The sequence below is a fragment of the Miscanthus floridulus genome, chromosome 12 (assembly GCF_019320115.1).
Source record: "Miscanthus floridulus cultivar M001 chromosome 12, ASM1932011v1, whole genome shotgun sequence".
Lineage (NCBI taxonomy): Eukaryota > Viridiplantae > Streptophyta > Magnoliopsida > Poales > Poaceae > Miscanthus > Miscanthus floridulus.
The window spans coordinates 48,415,043-48,434,907 of NC_089591.1; the positions used below are offsets into that span (position 1 = coordinate 48,415,043).

Consider the following 19,865-nt stretch of genomic DNA (forward strand, 5'->3'; position numbering starts at 1 on the left):
AGTTTCTGAAATGTCAGTGATTACTTAGTCATAGGATGATTGGAGGAGTAGAGGATGTCGGTCTAAAAATATGGAATATTGACATAGCTGTATGCCAACAGCAAACCTGGTGTCACAACTGAATCTCCAAGAAGTGATAAGGCAAACGAAGAGATTTATTTTCTCTATTGATAATTGTAGTATCATTCTAGGATTGTCCAACACTCTGGATTTTCTCCTGATTTTGACCAAGAGAGCACCGATCTGGCCACAGGAAGACCAAATGTTGAGAATGTAACTGTTCTTTTTGGGTATTGGTGGGGATCTGGTGTTGTGCATTCAAAGGTCTAGATATCAGATAAACTGGATGTGTACATAGGGTCAGCAAACAATGATTCGAAATCCCTTACTTAGGTATACCCGACAAAAAAAAGTTCGGTTTCATTTGAAGTATAGTGCTGAGAAAAGCAAGTTTGTTAACCTGTGTGGCACTACTTTTACGTGCATTGCAGATCAAGGAGCTTGGGATCTATTTTGCTGATTACCCACAAATAGCAAAAACTGTTGACTTATATTTTCAAAATCTATTGACGCTTTCAACCATCAACTCAACTTCTTACACCAAACAATCCTGGGATAAGCAGTGGCAAGTTTCTAGAAAGGTTCCATGCTGGTCTCATTTCCTACAACCAAAAGAAAGATGCAGGTTTCAGGTTTACATCTCCCTCTGTAGTTTGCACCTTTACTACTTAGCGCACAAATTTGAAGAAAAAAATGGTTACATAAATGGGGATAGATTATGTACAATCTGTCTGTTAGGCTATCTTGTCTGCATTTGTCTTAATTTTGATCCAGCTTTGATTCTGAAAATGCTCGCTACATACTATCCTTTATACCTTTTTCAGTTGACATCCCATTTGTAGATGGATATCCAGCTCTTGTAAACCCCAAAATGATGGAAAAATTGGATCCATACCATTAAAAGATCCTGACTTTGAAAAAATACCATCAAAAGATTCAGCTTTAGAGAAATAGCAGTGAAAGGTTGCTCCGTTGTTGATTTCTACCATTCTGTTAACTTGTCGTTCAGTCTGGCCTGGGCTGAGTCAACGACGATGACCATTGACATGAGCGCCACCGTGCTCACCATGCCGCTTAGTGGAGCTTCGCCTACCATTCCTAAATCTGAAATCTAGTTCTAGGCTACCATTCCTGAATCTAAAATCCAATTCTAGGCTACCATTCCTAAATCCGAGGGTACAGGGAGAGATAGAAGGATGAGGGGTTTCAATTTTGGGGGTTCACAGCATGTGTGTGTGTGGGGGGGGGGGGGGGTTGTAACAGAATCGACCAATTATACGAAATTAAGTAAGAAAATCATCCGCCAGAGCAGACGATTTAGCAAACTTAAGCCCGTATAACCCGGTAGTCCATGAAATCACGAAGGATTTCAAATCAACTTCCATTCCAGCCAAGATCATAATAAGTTTAGCGGTCACCATCACATATTACATAAAAGTTTGCATCTCAGATACATCAGAGTTTAAACATAGTTATTACAAAACAAGTTCGAATAAAAGTAGCGGAAGCCATTTGTTCAAACCACACACACTCACACGGAGTTCAAATACAGTGCCAGCGAATGATTATCTCCAACAAAAGCATCAGACGAGATGTAAGGAATGACCATGCCCATGGTCCTAAGCATCACCCATCGCAGGATAAAGGCAGTTGATACAGTAGTCATAATACATCTGCCCATCTGCAATAAGTTCCTCAACGTCCTCCTCGTCGGCTTCGGGCACTTCCTGCGCCTGCACCTCGAGCTGCTCCTCGGGTATGACGACTGAGTTCTCGGTTTGCGATCCTGCATGATGCAATGTGCGTAAGTGCTTATGCAATCGGTGCATTAGATGAGATGAATACAAGGGATATGCTTGAATGCAAGGTAGTCAACATCATCCAAGAACATATATTACAAGCACATGTCATCTACTGCATTCTCTTCTACTACTAATATGTTAAGTCAACACATCTTATTAAATGCTTCAAAGATACACCAAAGCTTCACTAATTTCTTAATCACACATAAAGCAACACTTGATTAAACCCTAATTAATAATAGGTTTGAATAGCAACGTCTATTTTTATTGCTTAGAAAAATCTTAGAAAATTACCATAGCACAGTACTACCCTAAGTAGTCTACCATCAGATTTTCATGGTATTTGAATGAGTGGATTAGGCTACACAAAAATAACAAGCTATGGCATGATTATAAACATGAAAATACTTTGTACTGTGAAAAGTGTCAAACAACAGAGTTAGCATTTTTTCTATGATCTTCATAGCATACAATCACTGTACAAAAATTATCACATGCATGTTTTATACAAACTTTGTTCTCTAGCAAAAATAACAAAAATCAGACATTAAAGGCACTTGAACTACACCTCAAAATTTTTCTTCAGCACATGCATGACACATATTTTTTCCTAGGAAGTACACTACATAAGAAGATTAACAAACTTGGAAATCATATTTTTCTGAAGCTTATAGGTTTTTCTACACATTTTTCAAGTTATCAGCAATATCCATGATTAAATAAAGTTCTATAGAAAAGTATCTCAAAAATGACATGCAATAATTTTGCCAAGTAGATCTGGTGATAAGGAACCTAGCAAAATTTATTTCAACAGATTTGGAGCAATTTTGAGTATCTAAACATTTTCCAAATCATTTCTATTTTCGAATAATAAAGAAAAACTGAAAATAAAACATCCTATTGCTACTGGGCTGGCCCGTGGGAACCAGCTGGCCCACGGCCACACTCGGCCTGCGCGGTCCGAGCGAAGGGAAAGAGCGGCGGCCTGGCAGGGGCTTCGGCCCACGGCCACATGGCCCAGCTCGGCCGAGGCGAAGGCCATGCCGACGCCGAGACGTCGCGGCGACGCGGCTCGGCCAGCGGGGCCAGCGGCCATTGCTGGCTGGGTCAGGGCAAGCGGGTGAGCGTCTGAGGTTTGCAAGGAGTTGGCGAATGCGGGCAGGCAGCTAGGCAGGGTGGAGAAGGGGAGGAAGGGGGAGTTCCACGGCGGTCGAGCACAGTGGCGCCATGGCCAACGTCGGCGAATCGCGAGAATGCGCTACCTGGGCTCAAAAGATGGCACAATCGCGAGCACCAAGTGCCGAAGAGTGAGGCGGAGCTGCTGGCGCTTGATTGCTGGCCATGGTGGAGGGGCGGTGAATTCGCCCGGCAGGCTGCGGTGGCGCTCGGTGGCGAGCTGGCTGCGCGCAGGAGGAGGGGCGAGCACGGGAGAGCAAGAGAGCGGGCGAGATGGAGTGGAGAGGAGCATAGCGCGGTCAGCAGGTGTAGGCGGGCGCGTGGGAGCGGACGCAGGCCAGCTGCGACGCGCGACGACGTCGACGGCGTAGGGCCGCCACGTGGCGAGCGTGCTCTGCCATGGTCGGGACGCGGCACGAGCGAACGGCGCGACGCAGCGCGGTCAGTAGGCTAGACACGCGCGGGGCTGGGCTGGGCCAAGGCGAGGCGCGCGGCGCTACGGGAGGCTCGCTGGGCTGGCTTCGGCCGTGGGCCGAGAAGCGAGGCGACGGCCCACGAAATAAGAAAAGCCTTTTTCAAATTATGTTTTCAAGAGATTTTTAAATACTAGTTTTCAAATATCATTTTGAGCAAGAAAATGACATCTTTTGAAAATATACCAAAAATGAAAGTTGATTAGAATTTAATTCTCTACAACTTTGCTTTTATAACCAAAGTCCAATTCTATCTAGATTTTGAATTATAAAATCAAAGTCAATTTTAACTCAAAACCCTAATTTTTGGGGAATTATTTTTAAGGCAAAATTTTTGCAATAATTTGAATACAAACATTGCTCCAAAAATTATGCTAAATAATTCTAGATGATTTACAATCATTGCCAAACAAGTTCTACTAACCTAGCAAGCATAATTAGGGCAAAACAACTCTAACAAGTGTATGCATCATTTACGTTTGACAAGCATGTTTCGTATGTTTCGAAGCAGTGTTTCAGTTATTATTTACATGATTAGGCATATATGATTAGGATGCTTGATGATGCATGATATACATGATTTGTAGTGCCTAAATGTTGGCATAACACCGGGGTGTTATAGCCCTCCCTCCTTATAAAAATCTCGTCCCGAGATTTGAGTTACGAACCATTTGTTATAAAAATCTTCATAAGCTTTTTGTAGATACTCTCCCATTTCCCAAGTTGCATCTCCCTCATCATGATGATCCCACTGTATCTTGTATGTTTTCACCACACTATTCCAAGTAGCACATTCTTTAGTGTCTAAAACACGGACCGATTGTTCACGGTACACCAAATCTGATTTGAGTTGGATACCTCGAGGTTCTATTCTTTCCACCGGAAAACGCAAACATTTCTTGAGATGTGATACATGGAAAACTAGAAAAACAGTACTCATTGTCTCAGGTAACTCTAACTTGTAGGCTATCGGACCTCTTTGTTCCAAGATCTTGTATGGTCCTACGAATCTAGCGGCAAGCTTTCTTCGGACTCTGAACCTTTTCTTCTTCATTGGCGTGACCTTCAGATAAACATAGTCACCAACTTCAAACACAAGGGGTCTCCTTCTTCTATCTGCATAACTTTTCTAACGTGATTGGGCCGCCTTCATATTTTGCTGAATAATATGAACTTTCTTCTTGGCTTCTTCTACAAAGTCAATGCCATAATACCTTCTATCTCCAGGCTCGACCCAATTCAATGGTGTTCTACATTTTCTGCCATACAAAGCTTCGAATGGAGCCATCTTGATGCTTTCTTGATAACTATTATTATAAGAAAACTTAGCTAATGGTAACCATGACTCCCATGATCCTTTAGAAGACAATACGCAGGCTCTTAACATATCCTCCAAAACAGCATTCACTCGTTTAGTCTGACCATCTGTCTGAGGATGATAAGCGGTACTACGAATCAAACTAGTTCCTAAGCCTTTGTGTAAATGTTCCCAAAAGTGAGCCATGAACTGTGAGCCTCTATCAGATACTATGGTCTTTGGTATACCATGCAACCTCACAATTTCTGCGATATACTTCTCGGCATATTGAGGTGGTCGATATTCTATTTTGACAGGCAAGAAATGAGCGGTCTTGGTAAGACGGTCCACAATTACCCAAATCGAATCATGTCCCTTTTGAGTAGTAGGCAAACCCAAGATAAAATCCATACTTATATCGTCCCACTTCCAACCAGGGACTGACAAGGGTTGCAACATACCGGTAGGTTTTATATGAATAGCTTTCACTCTACAACATGTGTCACATCTGGCAACATATGCTGTAATTTCTTTCTTCATTTTGGTCCACCAATAACGAGGTCTTAGTTCTTGATACATCTTACTACTTTCGGGATGGATAGATAGCTTAGAAAGGTGAGCTTCATCCATGAGTTTATTCCTAAGCTCTCGATCCTTGGGAACCACAAGACGGTCGTCAAACCACAACATGCCCTGTTCATCCACTTTAAAGTGCTGAGACAGCTTTTCTTTTATTTTCTCTTTGATGTGGAATATTCCCTTGTCGGTTTTCTAGCCTTCTATTATCTTACTTTCCAAAGAGCAACTAATCTAAATACTATGTAACACAGCAGGATGCATCAGATCGAACCCATCTTCAAGTAATGGCTACACATTCAAGTAATGTGACTTTCTGCTCAAAGCATCTGCCACTACATTGGCTTTTCTAGGATGATATTGCACATTCAAGTTGTAATTCTTGATCAATTCCAACCATCTGCGTTGTCTCATGTTCAGCTCTAGTTGGGTAAAGATGTACTTAAGACTCTTGTGATCTATGCAAATGTTGCACACATTACCAAGTAGATAATGTCTCCAAATTTTTAGGGCATGCACAACTGCAGCAAGTTCAAGATCATGTGTTGGATAGTTGACCTCGTGCTTTCTCAATTAACGTGAAGCATAAGCAATGACTCTCCTTTCTTGCATAAGAACACAACCCAATCCAGTCTTCGATGCGTCGCAAAACACATCAAATGGTTTCTTGATATCTAGTTGTGCTAGAACAGGAGCAGTGGTCAACAGTTTCCGCAAAGTGTGGAAAGCTGCTTCACACTCCTCTATCCACACAAACTTGTAATCCTTCTGTAGCAGACTTGTCATCGGTTTGGCAATCTTCGAGAAGTCTGGTATAAAGCGACGGTAATAACTGGCTAGTTCTAAGAAACTTCTAATCTTAGGAACTGTGGTCGGTGCTTTCCAATCCATAACCTCTTGCACCTTACCTGGATCGACTGAAACTCCATTTTATGATAGAATGTGACCAAGGAAAGGAACTTTCTTCAACCAGAATTCATATTTGCTAAACTTAGCATACAGTTGATGATCCCTAAGTCTAGTCAAGACAATTCTCAGATGCTCTTCATGATCCTTCTCGTTCTCGGAGTACACCAGAATGTCATCGATGAACACCACCACGAACTTATCCAATTCTAGCATGAAAACTGTATTCATCAAAAACATAAAGTATGCAGGAGCATTTGTCAAGCCAAAGGACATGACAAGATACTCATACAACCCGTATCTGGTGGAAAATGTAGTTTTTGGTATATCCTATGGCCTAATCTTGATCTGATGATATCCGGATCTCAAATCTATTTTTGAGAACACCTTGGCCTTGGCTAACTGGTCAAATAGAACATCAATATGAGGCAGGGGATACTTATTCTTTATGGTTACAGCATTGAGTGGCCTGTAATCTATGCACATTCTCAATGTGCCCTCTTTCTTCTTCTTCACAAACAAGGCGGGACATCCCCATTCAGACTTGCTTGGCTGGATAAACCCCTTTTTCGATAAATCTTCTAGTTGCTTCTTCAGCTCAGCTAATTCATCTGGAGGCATCCGATAGGGTCTCCTTGAAATCGGAGTTGTTCCGGGGATTAATTCAATTCCAAACTCAATCTCCCTATCCGACGGAAGATCAGGTAGCTCATCCAGGAATACATCCAGAAACTCATACACTACCGGAATCTGATGAATAGGAATAACTACCGTAGCACATGTAACACTTATAAGGTCTGTTCTCTGAGGCAATGGTACTTGGAAAGTACCCTCACCCAGGGGATCCTTAAGGGTAAGTACTCGACTTCCAGTATCTATGACTGCTCTCCAATCCTTCATCCAATTCATCCCTATAATGACATCCAAAACTAGTCCAGGCATAACTATCAAGTTCACTCGGAACTTCCTGCTACCTAATTCAAGGGTTGCCCCTCGAATCATCCGGTTGGTCAAAACATCAGCCCCTACTGAACTTATATGATAACCATAACCCAATTCTATGCATAGTTGTTCATGTTTCTGTGCAAATGCTTGACTCATAAAAGAATGCGATGATCCAGAATCAAATAGAACAACTACAGGGTTTTCGTTGATAGGAAACTTACCAGCAGTGATGGGCTCTCCCTTAGGAATTTCATCCATAGTCGTACTATGCACCCTAGCATTATAAGTCTGTTGCTTCTTCTTGGGCGGATACGGACAAAACCTCGAGAAGTGGCTGGGTTGATCATAGTTATAGCAGGGTCCCCTCACTGTTCCAGCAGATCCCATAGCTCCCTTGGAACTGCCTTGTACCACAGTTGCGGCTGCCTTGTTGGGCTGTACTGCCATCTTGTAAGGCTTCTGGGGTCCACAAAATTCTAATTTCTTTGCTGTGGTGGCCTGAACCTAGCGCCAGGTGCCAATGGGCGATATGGAGGATGACCTCCCGTAGGTGCTCTAGCTTGGGACAGACCACCTTCAAGGGCTCTCTTGTGTGTCTTGGTTGCGGTGCTGGCGTTGTTATTCTTCTCCTGCTTCAGACAGTCGCTGATGAAGTCATTGAATCTGACGTGGTTGTTGGTACCCACATGCTTCATCATTTTTGGATTGAGTCCCCTCTTGAAACTGGCGATTCTCTTAGCATCTGTATCAACCATGTCGGGAGCATAACGACACAAGTTGTTGAAGGCATGCAAATATTGCGTCACGGTCTTGGTGCCCTGATTCAACGCCAAGAACTCTCCCAACTTCATCTCGGTCAGCCCGGGTGGAATATAAACTCCACGGAAGGCCTCAGCAAACTCTCACCATGAAATCTAAGCATTTGGAGGGAAGGTGGTGCGATGGTGCTTCCACCACATTCCCACTGGTCCTTGCAACTGAAGTGCAACATACTCTATTTTCAACACCTCAGTCATCCTCAACACACAGAATTTATCTTCCATAGTGTTGATCCATTCCTCAGCATCAAGTGGCTCTATTGCTTCCTTGAATATTGGCAGCCTGGTGTCCATAAAATCTTTGAAGCTGCTATATTAGTTCACTCCAATGCCACCACTCTGATTGTTACTGCATTGAACGTTGTTGGCGATGGTGCGCAGAAAATCCTCCATGTTCTTCTAGGATTGTTTCGCGTTGCGCTGACTCCCGAGCAACTATGTGAGGAACATCTCGGGGGTAAACGGGGGAGGAGGTGGCAAATGTGGTTCATGAGGAGGCTCATTGTTGTTGCCGTGGTTTCCACCACCACCACCGGTCCCCGCACCGTTAGCACCGGTCTCAGCGGCCTCATACGTGGTTCGGTGAGTGTTTGTCATCTGCATATTTCAGCAACAAGTAATGATTAAGTGAAGCTGTAATAATTGTGAGTGAAGGAAAAATTATGTCATACTGAATTTACTGGAGAGAATAAATTCATACAATAAAACAGAGGCACAACAATTGCATCCCAATCAAAACAACATCACTTAATCAAATTACTTTAATAGCAAACATCGCGTCCATACAACCAACTTGCCAGCATACATACACTAGACTTTTATGCGTTCAGATATCGCATTCTTAATCAAGTTCCAACCACATGCCAAGTCTCATAAGTTCGAAGCAAAACACATTAGGTTACATGCCAACAAAAGAAAGGTCATCGTGACAGGACCTAGATACTAGCACAAGGCAACTAGCCTACTCCTCGGGGCCATCGTCGGGATCAGAGACGTCACCATCGCCCTTAGGTGAAACTACAGGCTCGTCCTCGTTGTCGTCGTTGATGTCCATGCCAGCAGCGTCTGGTGGAGCATATGGGCCAACCCCATTGTAGAGCGCGTGAAACTCCTCGTGCAGGTTGCCGTTGTATTCCTCTAGCTCATCGACCCTCTGCAGCAGAAGGTCCCTCTCGTCCTAGGCTTCATTCCTTTCCTGAACCAACTGTCCAATCATGCGGTCTGCATTGTTGTTGGCTTGAGTCAACATATGCACCCGCTGCATAGCTCTATCACCTCTCTCAACCGCCTGGTCTCACTGTAAGTTCATATCAGCCAACTGCTCCTGCAAACTAGCTATAGCATGTGTCTGTCTCTTCTTCTGCTTTCTCCCCTTGAGCTTATCTTGACCACGCAAGCCAGTCAAAGTCCAGTAGGTACTCTCGAGACCCTCATATGCTCTGATGGCGGCGAACATAGCACTCATAGAATGGTTGTCGCTAGCCTATCCCTCAGCTGCACCTCTGACCAAGGCGCTTCCCTAAGGCTGAACCCAAATGGCATCACGAGGATCATCCCTAGGAAAAGTGACAGCTAGAGCTGCTGCAAGCTCACTAGGAAATCTGCTCATAATATCCTTGATGACACGGAAGGCTGCTCCCTCTGCACCCTCAGTAGGAGTGCAACCCTCAAACTCCAAGTGCCAACCATCCCAATCTGGAGCATCACCAAGAGCAGGAACCATGATCTCTACCACTACAAGTCCATCCTCTGCTAACTGGCTCTCATTCCAGGAGTATATCGGCTCTTGACCCTCTGCGTACCCCACATCATGGAGCACTCTCCAAAGCAAAGTCAGCATGCCAAACTCGCTCAAGAAGGTGTCCGTGGTGCGGTGCTCCCTTAGGGCCAACGGACGTCGAGGTGCTCTTCCTCCGGTGGACTTACGGGCGGTCTGCTTCGTACGGGCCATCTGTAGCAAAAGTTCTTTTATTACCCTGGGGAAACATATTTTAGGTGATACAACTTTTATCAAAATGAGATAATCAATTTATAAGGGGAGGAATGCATGACATGAATGAAATGCACAAGTAATATGATGTATGTACGTGTCGTACGTTCTCACAAACTTATGAAATGAATAATTTCTAACGACGAATTCGGTGGCATACAAACGATCTCTCAAATACATAGCTAATACGTTCTACATGATAGCGTTGTTATGTACCTGCAGAAGATTCATTTCAGCCCAATTCCCAATGAATGCATAAAAGCAATAAATTTTATCTACACGCTCTACACGAATCCCCAGATACGTGTACAACGGTAGTAACTACCCGAACCATCGTCCTATTGACGGCATCGCCTCAACAGACGGAAGACCCACACATGAGATACCTTTGTAAAACATGCATAGAACATGTAATTACTCCAGCATCATATAAGCATTCACCCTAGATCGGCGGTGTATCCGATCATGCTCTCACAACTCACACTTACCGAGGCATAGAGGCAATTGATCCATACACTACCACTCAAACAAGTGCCACTCATACAATAGCATGCTGTATGAGCGATGAAAGAGAAATATGATGCAAGAACCCCAAGTCAGTACTTAATTAAGCCACCTAAAGTCCTTAACTGGGCATAAAGGATATGACCACTGGCACACTTTATAGTTTGGAAATCACGTTTTTCAAATGCCTTTTTGTTTTAAATACACTTGTGAATAGTAACATGCTAAACCATGCTCTGATGCCAGCTGTAACAGAACCGACCAATTATACGAAATTAAGTAAAAAAATCATCCACTAGAGCAGACGATTTAGCAAACTTAAGCCCGTATAACCCGGTAGTCCGTGAAATCACGAAGGATTTCAAACCAACTTCCATTCCAGCCAAGATCGTAATAAGTTTAGCGGTCACCATCACATATTACATAAAAGTTTGCATCTCAGATACATCAGAGTTTAAACATAGTTATTACAAAACAAGTTCAAATAAAAGTAGCGGAAGCCATTTGTTCAAACCACACACACTCACACAGAGTTCAAATACAGTGCCAGCGAATGATCATCTCCAACAAAAGCATCAGACAAGACATAAGGAATGACCATGCCCATGGTCCTAAGCATCACCCATCACAGGATAAAGGCAGTTGATACAGTAGCAGTAATATATCTGCCCATCTGCAACAAGTGGGAATAAAACCCTGAGTACGAGAAGGTACTCAGCTAGACTTACCTGACATAACCAAAAATAAGTGACACCAAGGATTATGAAGACTTTATAGTAGGGTAGCTGACTCATTTGCAAAAAGAAGCATTTTTAGCATTTCAAGACCCTTTTTGAAAGCGTTATTGTCAAGTTAATTGTCATTAACCTGTCGACTAGATTTGCACCTATACTAGAGCAAACATGTGATTAAGCAGATAATGATAACCAATGATCATTAAACAACTTCCATAATGTCATATTCATTATAACTGTCCAAGTGTTCCATCAACATTACTACGATGAAGTAACTCAAGTCAAGTGCTCACTATCTAGGAGCGATGGCGATTCGAATCGATTCCTAACCAGCTGGTGATTTATTCCTTACACAAACCTCACTCACCTGCTAAAGTGAGATATTGATCACCGAGTCAACTATCCAGGAATCTCGAGTTTGCCAGGAACCACATGTACCCGAGGGCCGACCGACTGCACTTTGGGCTTATCATCTCGCCCCCGTGTCCTACCACTCCTGCTCCGGCATAGTGTGCTGCGAGCAATCTACTCGGCCCGAATAATCTCCCAGCTTCGCGGTCGGAAGGTACTTTATCCGGCCAGCTAAATGTAAGGCATGCGTTCAACATGACTCGAGGCCCAACAACGGTCGGTCCTTAATTGACACAGATGGAAAGCACTACAGTCCAAAACTCTATAAGTCTCCATCCGGTCTCAACTTCATTTAACACTTAGTTATACCATGACTTCACAGTCATCTAAGCAGATCCAGGTAACCACCTATAGCTCGCAGGTGACAGGAAATCACCCGACTTCTACCGGTCTAAGCCAGCTAAGCATTGACTCGACTGCGGATACCAGGGTAACAAGGATATAGTATAACAAAGGTAGACAAGGTATAATGCAGCAAGGGTTGTAAACAACTCCTGAACATAATGCATCAATTAAAGTAAAACATTTAATTAATAATTGCAAATCGAGAGAAAATGCTCTGGGGCTTGCCTCTCTCGAAGGAGCTCGAGCGGTGATCGGGGCACTCTAGAAGTTCCTCAACGTCCTCCTTGTCGGCTTCAGGCACTTCCTGCGGCTACACCTCGAGCTGCTCCTCGGGCTCCTCGGGTATGACGACTGGGTTCTCGGTTTGCGATCCTGTATGATGCAATGTGCGTAAGTGCTTATGCAATCGGTGCATCGAATGAGATGAATACAAGGGATATGCTTGAATGCAAGGTAGTCAACATCATCCAAGAACATATACTACAAGCACATGTCATCTACTGCATTCTCTTCTACTACTAATATGTTAAGTCAACACATCTTATTAAATGCTTCAAAGATACACCAAAACTTCACTAATTTCTTAATCACACATAAAGCAACACTTGATTAAACCCTAATTAATAATAGGTTTGAATAGCAACATCTATTTTTATTGCTTAGAAAAAATCTTAGAAAATTACCATAGCACAGTACTACCCTAAGTAGTCTACCATCAGATTTTCATGGTATTTGAATGAGTGGATTAGCCTACACAAAAATAACAAGCTATGGCATGATTATGAACATGAAAATACTTTGTACTGTGAAAAGTGTCAAACAACAGAGTTAGCATTTTCCTATGATCTTCATAGCATACAATCACTGTATAAAAATTATCACATGCATGTTTTATACAAACTTTGTTCTCTAGCAAAAATAACAAAAATCAGCCATTAATGGCACTTGAACTACACCTCAAAATTTTTCTTCAGCACATGCATGACACATATTTTTCCTAGGAAGTACATTATATAAGAAGATTAACAAACTTGGAAATCATATTTTTCTGAAGCTTATAGGTTTTTCTACACATTTTTCAAGTTATCAGCAATATCCATGATTAAATAAAGTTCTACAGAAAAGTATCTCAAAAATGACATGCAATAATTTTCCCAAGTAGATCTGGTGATAAGGAACCTAGCAAAATTTATTTCAACAGATTTGGAGCAATTTTGAGTATCCAAACATTTTCCAAATCATTTCTCTTTTTAAATAATAAAGAAAAACTGAAAATAAAACATCCTATTGCTACTGGGCCGGCCCATGGGAACCAGCTAGCCCACGGCCACACTTGGCCTGCGCGGTCCGAGCGAAGGGAAAGAGCGGCGGCCTGGCAGGGGCTTCGGCCCATGGCCACATGGCCCAGCTCGGCCGAGGCGAAGGCCATGCCGGCGCCGAGACGTCGCGGCGGCGCGGCTCAGCCAGCGGGGCCGGCGGCCATTGCCGACCGGGTCAGGGCAAGCAGGCGAGCGCCTGAGGTTCGCGAGGAGTTGGCGAATGCGGGCAGGCAGCTAGGCAGGGTGGAGAAGGGGAGGAAGGGGGAGTTCCACGGCGGTCGAGCACGGTGGCGCCATGGCCGACGTCGGTGAATCGCGAGAATGCGCTACCTGGGCTCAAAAGATGGCACAATCACGAGCACCAAGTGCCAAAGAGCGAGGCGGAGCTGCTGGTGCTTGATTGCTAGCCGTGGTAGAGGAGGGGGGGTGAATTCGCCCGGCGGGCTGCGGTGGCGCTCGGTGGCGAGCTAGCTGCGCGTGGGAGGAGGGGCGAGCACGGGAGAGCAAGAGAGCGGGCGGGATGGAGTGGAGAGGAGCGCAGCGTGGTTGGTAGGTGTAGGCGGGCGCGTGGGAGCGGACGTAGGCCGGCTGCGACACGCGGCGGCGTCGACGGCGCATGGCCGCCACGCGGCGGGCGTGCTCTGCCGTGGTCGGGACGCGGCGCGAGCGAACGTCGCGACGCAGCGCGGTCAGCAGGCCAGACACGCGCGGGGCTAGGCTGGGCCAAGGCGAGGCGCGCGGCGCTGCAGGAGGCTCGCTGGGCCGGCTTCGGCCGTGGGCCGAGAAGCGAGGCGGCGGCCCGCGAAATAAGAAAAGCCTTTTTCAAATTATGTTTTCAAGAGATTTTTAAATACCAGTTTTCAAATATCATTTTGAGCAAGAAAATGACATCTTTTGAAAATGTACCAAAAATGAAAGTTGATTAGAATTTAATTCTCTACAACTTTGCTTTTATAACCAAAGTCCAATTCTATCTAGATTTTGAATTATAAAATCAAAGTCAATTTTAACTCAAAACCCTAATTTTTGGGGAATTATTTTTAAGGCAAAATTTTTGCAATAATTTGAATACAAACTTTGCTCCAAAAATTATGCTAAATAATTCTAGACGATTTACAATCATTGCCAAACAAGTTCTACTAACCTAGCAAGCATAATCAGGGCAAAACAACTCTAACAAGTGTATGCATCATTTACGTTTCACAAGCATGTTTCGTATGTTTCGAAGCAGTGTTTCAGTTATTATTTACATGATTAGGCATGTATGATTAGGATGCTTGATGATGCATGGTATGCATGATTTGCAGTGCCTAAATGCTGGCATAACACCGGGGTGTTACAGGGGGGGGAAGGGGAAGCAGGGGAGTATCAACTATCGAGCGCTATTGGCGGCCATGGTTGCGGCTCTAAAGATCGAGAGCAGTTCGGTACAGACAAGGAGAGGAAGGGGCACGGCTTGGAAAAGGTGGAGGAGAGTCTATGGATGCTCACTGTCGAAGGAATCAGACAGCGCGGTGGTTAGGCGTCATGGATCGATGGGTGCGAACTCCTTCTGTGCTCGACAACAGAGGAGAAAGAAATCGGAGATGATGGACAGCAAGCAGCAGCTCGAGATGGCACGACGAGCTTAGTGTGGTGAAGGAGAGGGGAGAGGGGCAGCTCCATAGGCTGTGGGCCATGGCCGTGAACTGCAGTGCAGGCCGAACTGAACGCGAGCAGTGGCGTTGTCGACTGCTGATGGCCGTGGATTTGGTCATGGCAGCCTTCCTGTGAGTCCTGCGTTCTTTTTTCTTACGAGCAAGTTGAGCAAATCAACGGCAAGTTAACAGAAAATGGTTGAAATCAACAATGGAGCAACCTTTCAATGCTATTTCTCTAAAGTTGAATCTTTTGATGGTATTTCTCCAAAGTCAGGATCTTTTAATAGTATGCATCCAATTTTCCCCAAAATGATTGATGATTCATTTGAAACCCCTGGTACAAGAAATCTACTCAAGAATACTACTTGATCTACCTTTCCTTTGCACCACCAAATAAATATTTCGTGAAGGTGGTTCAAAAAACTGTCATGAAAATATATTTTTGGGACATTATATTCCATAAATAAACCTTCATAAAATTTATTAATTTTCGTGTATAGGTGTTGATGCTAAAAAATGATATCGTAGACATATTTGGGCTTAACAATTTTGTTTGGCTAAATACATGGAGTTGCAGCGGCTATAGAGCTTTTTTTTAGTTATTGTGAAGTATAACTGGGGCTGAGGGGCTGCGCGGGTGTTTGCCCGACGAGCAAGGCAGTGGCAGCTCTTTGCATGCGCACGCAGGGAGATGGCGAGGCGGTTGTGGGGCCTGGGACGACACAGGTGCGTGCGTGGCGCCGAAGGTGGGGCGGGGAGTAGGGGGGAGGGGCAGGACTAGGGCACCGGGGTGGCTGCGTGGGGGCCCGCCCACGTACGAGGGCGGCGGCACCTGCATCTCCCATCAGAGGAAGAAGGGGAGGGGACGGAGTTGTGGCTGACAGGCAGGTCGTGTAAGCGAGAGGGAGGGAAAGAGGTTTTTTTTGGAGGAGGGAGCTGGGCTGCGAATAAGAGAAAGAAAAAGATGGATGGTGGAGGAGGCTGGATTTTTGGCCCAACCAAAGTTTACAAAGTTCCAAACATTTTTCAAATTGATTATAGGTCACTTCCAGTGTTGGTAAATTCAATTCACATTTTGATTATGGTATAGAACTGAAGGTGAGGTCCTCATTTTCCCTTGAACAACACCCTACAATTTGTTGCTATGAAATATTATGGCCATGAGTAGAACCAATGACTGTTGTGTAGACAGATTACCACCAAAACATATCTGTAAATATTATTCCTACAGGATCAAAATTTCATTCGCTAAAATTTGAATGTTTCTGAAGAATTTTATGTCCTATGTATACATGTTGAACGAATGCTGAGTCCTGTGGAAACAAAACTTGATAACAATACCGATGTCCAACATATGATCCCCTTTGTAAGTTGGCTCAATAAAAACATCTAAATCTTGCATCACTTGTGCCTCAAACCGTATTTGTGTATTCGCTGATCCTGCTTCCCATGACATTATTTCAGTGCTTGCCAATTCAACTGTAGAGATCATGACACGGTTCGATGAATTTGGGGTGCTTGCGGCTCTTTATACAACCTAAGATGCAACTATTGCAGCGGAGCATTCCATGGCTTTGATGGAACAAATGTCTTCAGCACCACCGCCATGGCCGCATCTCTCGCGTAATTACGAATTTATGATAGCAGAAGGTGCTTCCGTGGTCACCTAGATCTAGGGAAATTGGTTGAGGAATCAATTAATCTTGTTATGGTGATATGAACTTTTATGTGCGTATGCACAAATGCACAATACTATAAATGCATACCTTGATGATTGCAAACCGTCAATGAGAATTTTAGCCATGCACAAAATTCAATTTGTAATATTGATATTCCAAACATTACGCTCGCATTATCATTTTTTTGTAACAATACAAAACATTCATGCTCAAATTATCAGGGCATTATTTGTTCCCGTTACAATGCACGGAAAGGTCTATACAGTAGAGTTGGTGAGCCTGCGACTCCACGCTTTCCGTGATTATGTTAATTTAACGAACTTTATTTTTTGATTAAATGTTACTTTCATGTTGGTATTTAATTTTGTAGTATTGTTATCTTATCGTGCGATTCGTGTGTTTTTAGTACAAAAGTTTAGTTATTCCGTAGCAACGCACGGGCACGCTACCTAGTCAATTAGAGGAATGAGTTGACACCACATTTGGAAATGTACAACCATGAACAGATTGTAGCTTAATCGCATATAAATAATAATAGAGACAGTAATATCAAACAAAGGAAATAAGAAAGGGACGCTCAAGGGATTACACTTGTAGTCTTGCAGGCAGCCACGAATCCCTCCTGTTGGGCACACACTATCGCATTGCCGAGCTGGTAGGCCAGCATTGTTGGCTTAGGCTCCAAACATCACCAGGCTTTATAATTAGGTTGACTATTTAGTCAAATTTGTCCACTAAACCATGGAAAAGCTACATTTTCTTTCTAAAGTAGGTACCAAATGGATTGGTTTTTAGCTGAAATCCTAATTTCTAACAATTTATTAAATTATATCACTTCATGGAACAATTTTCAGGTCATGGAGATGGCAGCAGCCCTCGTACTCCATTTTGTTTGGCTAGCTTTTCTCCATCTGTATGGAGGGCACTATTTATTATTCACAAACACTATTGGCATTGACTCACTTATATTGTCATAAATACCCCAGCAAAGTACAGTGCAGTGCTTGGGTTTTCTATGGTGACACCTAATGCATCCATGTAGACATTTTATTGAACACCTTGAGGGCCGTTCACTAAACATACGACTTGCAGATCAATGCATATCAGTTGGAATGAAATGCATTTAGCGCAGGAGGGGTGAATCACAGATGAAGAATCAATATTGTAATGAGTGGAAATACGCGCAAATAAGTGTACAAAATAATATTAAGGATCAATGGTGCAATTCTACTGTAATTGACATATTCAGCATATGAAACAGAGATCAAAGGGCGTATCCAGTGCAGAGAGCTCCCGCTCTGTGCGGGGTCTAGAGAAGGGTGTCAGTGGCAAGCCTTATCCTCGCCTGTGCAATGCGAGGAGACCGCGACTCGAACCCAGGACCTTCCGCAGCCTGTTCGTTTGGCTGTGGCTTATCGTAAACGATCGTAAATTTTCAGCCGGAACAATATTTTTCTCTCACACAAACCAGCCAGCAGTACTTCTTCACGAACCAGCCAACCGAATAGGTTGCCGGTCACAGACGGTAAGACTCTACCGCTTGCATCAGGCCCGCCCTTCGTATGAAACAGAGATCAACTCAGAAATTATCTAGCTGCATCTCTAATGAGCCAAATCCACCTTGTGAATCTGGAATACTTATCAAACCTTCTTATCCACCCATGATAGACGCAATAAGGGACTCCACATAAGAGATAGAATCTCTGCCAATTTTGTTAACCTACATTTGAAACAAGAAAAGATTCACTAATTAATATGCCAAACACGGAAGAGAAATACAACCCTATAGAGGAAGAATCTGAGTAACAAACTGAGGACATATTGTTATGTCATAATTAGAGTTGGACTGTGGGAGCATATAGGATTATTATGTCAGTGGCAGTTCAGAGGCTTCACATCCCAAGTCATAGGCAGCTGGCTTCTTGCTCGACAGATCAAGCATAGCAAATGTCCATCTTGCCAAGCATAAATTAATAGTATATGTGTCGCCTTATAATATTTTACTAATCCTCGTGTTGTAAAGAACTTCTTGAGGATGTTGTAAGCATCAAAATAATGCTGAAACTGAAATCATATAGTGAATTCAAATATACACTTGTTTAGGAATAATTGCATAGGCACATTCTGGAAAACTGGAAGCAACTCCAAGTGAAGTACAACAATGTTGTGGACAACCTTCCAGGCCGAACATTGTATTTCTGAAGATCTGTGGGTCTCAGGAAAAAAATGACTTATTATCAGCGTAAAAGTCTAGGTACTTAGAAAAGTTTTAAAGGACTATGAGAATCACAAAGCAGTATAAACTTACTGTGGTAAGATGCTGATGATAAAAGTAGAGTTTTTTTAAGGCTTCCATGTTTGGAGAGTTGGCTCTTAAGTTCACCCACACATCTGCAGAACATGTTAACTCTAGTCAGATTGAAATGATTCTTAAAAGAATTTTGATTCAAATTCAAGTATTTGAGTTCTTGCCAAAAGCACAATAACAGAGAACAAGAGCTATGCAGATGGATGCACGATAAACAACTACTTTAGTTACTCTACTTTACCAACTGTATTTGTAGCAGTGTAAAATATAGGGATAAGGGACATGCAACTAATGGCACGAAGATGGTATGAAACAAGGTGTAGTTTTAGGAGCATCAAATAGGATTATTTATTTATGTTGGACCAATTATGCTATTAACATTTATATCTTCAAATATATTTATCACAAAATTAGATTCAATGATATGTTTAATGATATTAATTATGTACTGTAGATATTAATATTTTTTTGTATATATTTAATTAAAGTTAAAATTATTTTATTCATCGGGAATCGGGAACGACACTTATTTTGAGATCGAGCGAGTATAATCTATAGCTATAGGCTACAGGAGCGTAGGAGACTAGGACACACAGAGCATTCACAGCTGCCACCCAGCAATCTCCGATTAGCCTATCATCACCAATAAATTAGCATGTTCGCTTGTTGGTTTCAGCCAACAGTGTTTTTCTCTCCGATTAGCCTATCATCACCAACAGTGTTTTCCTCTCACAACAAACCAGCACCAGCTAGACTTATCAGTCCAGAAAACAAACAACGAACATGCCGAATGAAAGAGAATCCTCTGCCCAAGATTTCAACATCCCTACATGGCTACAAAAACCCATCCAAAGTTTGCAGGCAAAGCGGCAGCACACCAAC

The 19,865-nt window shown here is 43.2% G+C and overlaps 1 long non-coding RNA gene across 1 annotated transcript; it reads left to right on the forward strand.

Moving 5' to 3' along the window:
* The first annotated feature begins 204 nt into the window (after positions 1-204).
* LOC136495269 (uncharacterized) lies at positions 205-16,822 on the forward strand. The gene is made up of 3 exons (XR_010768952.1): positions 205-393; positions 492-692; positions 16,461-16,822. It is a non-coding gene; the product is annotated as an uncharacterized lncRNA (long non-coding RNA).
* Positions 16,823-19,865: the final 3,043 nt, after the last annotated feature.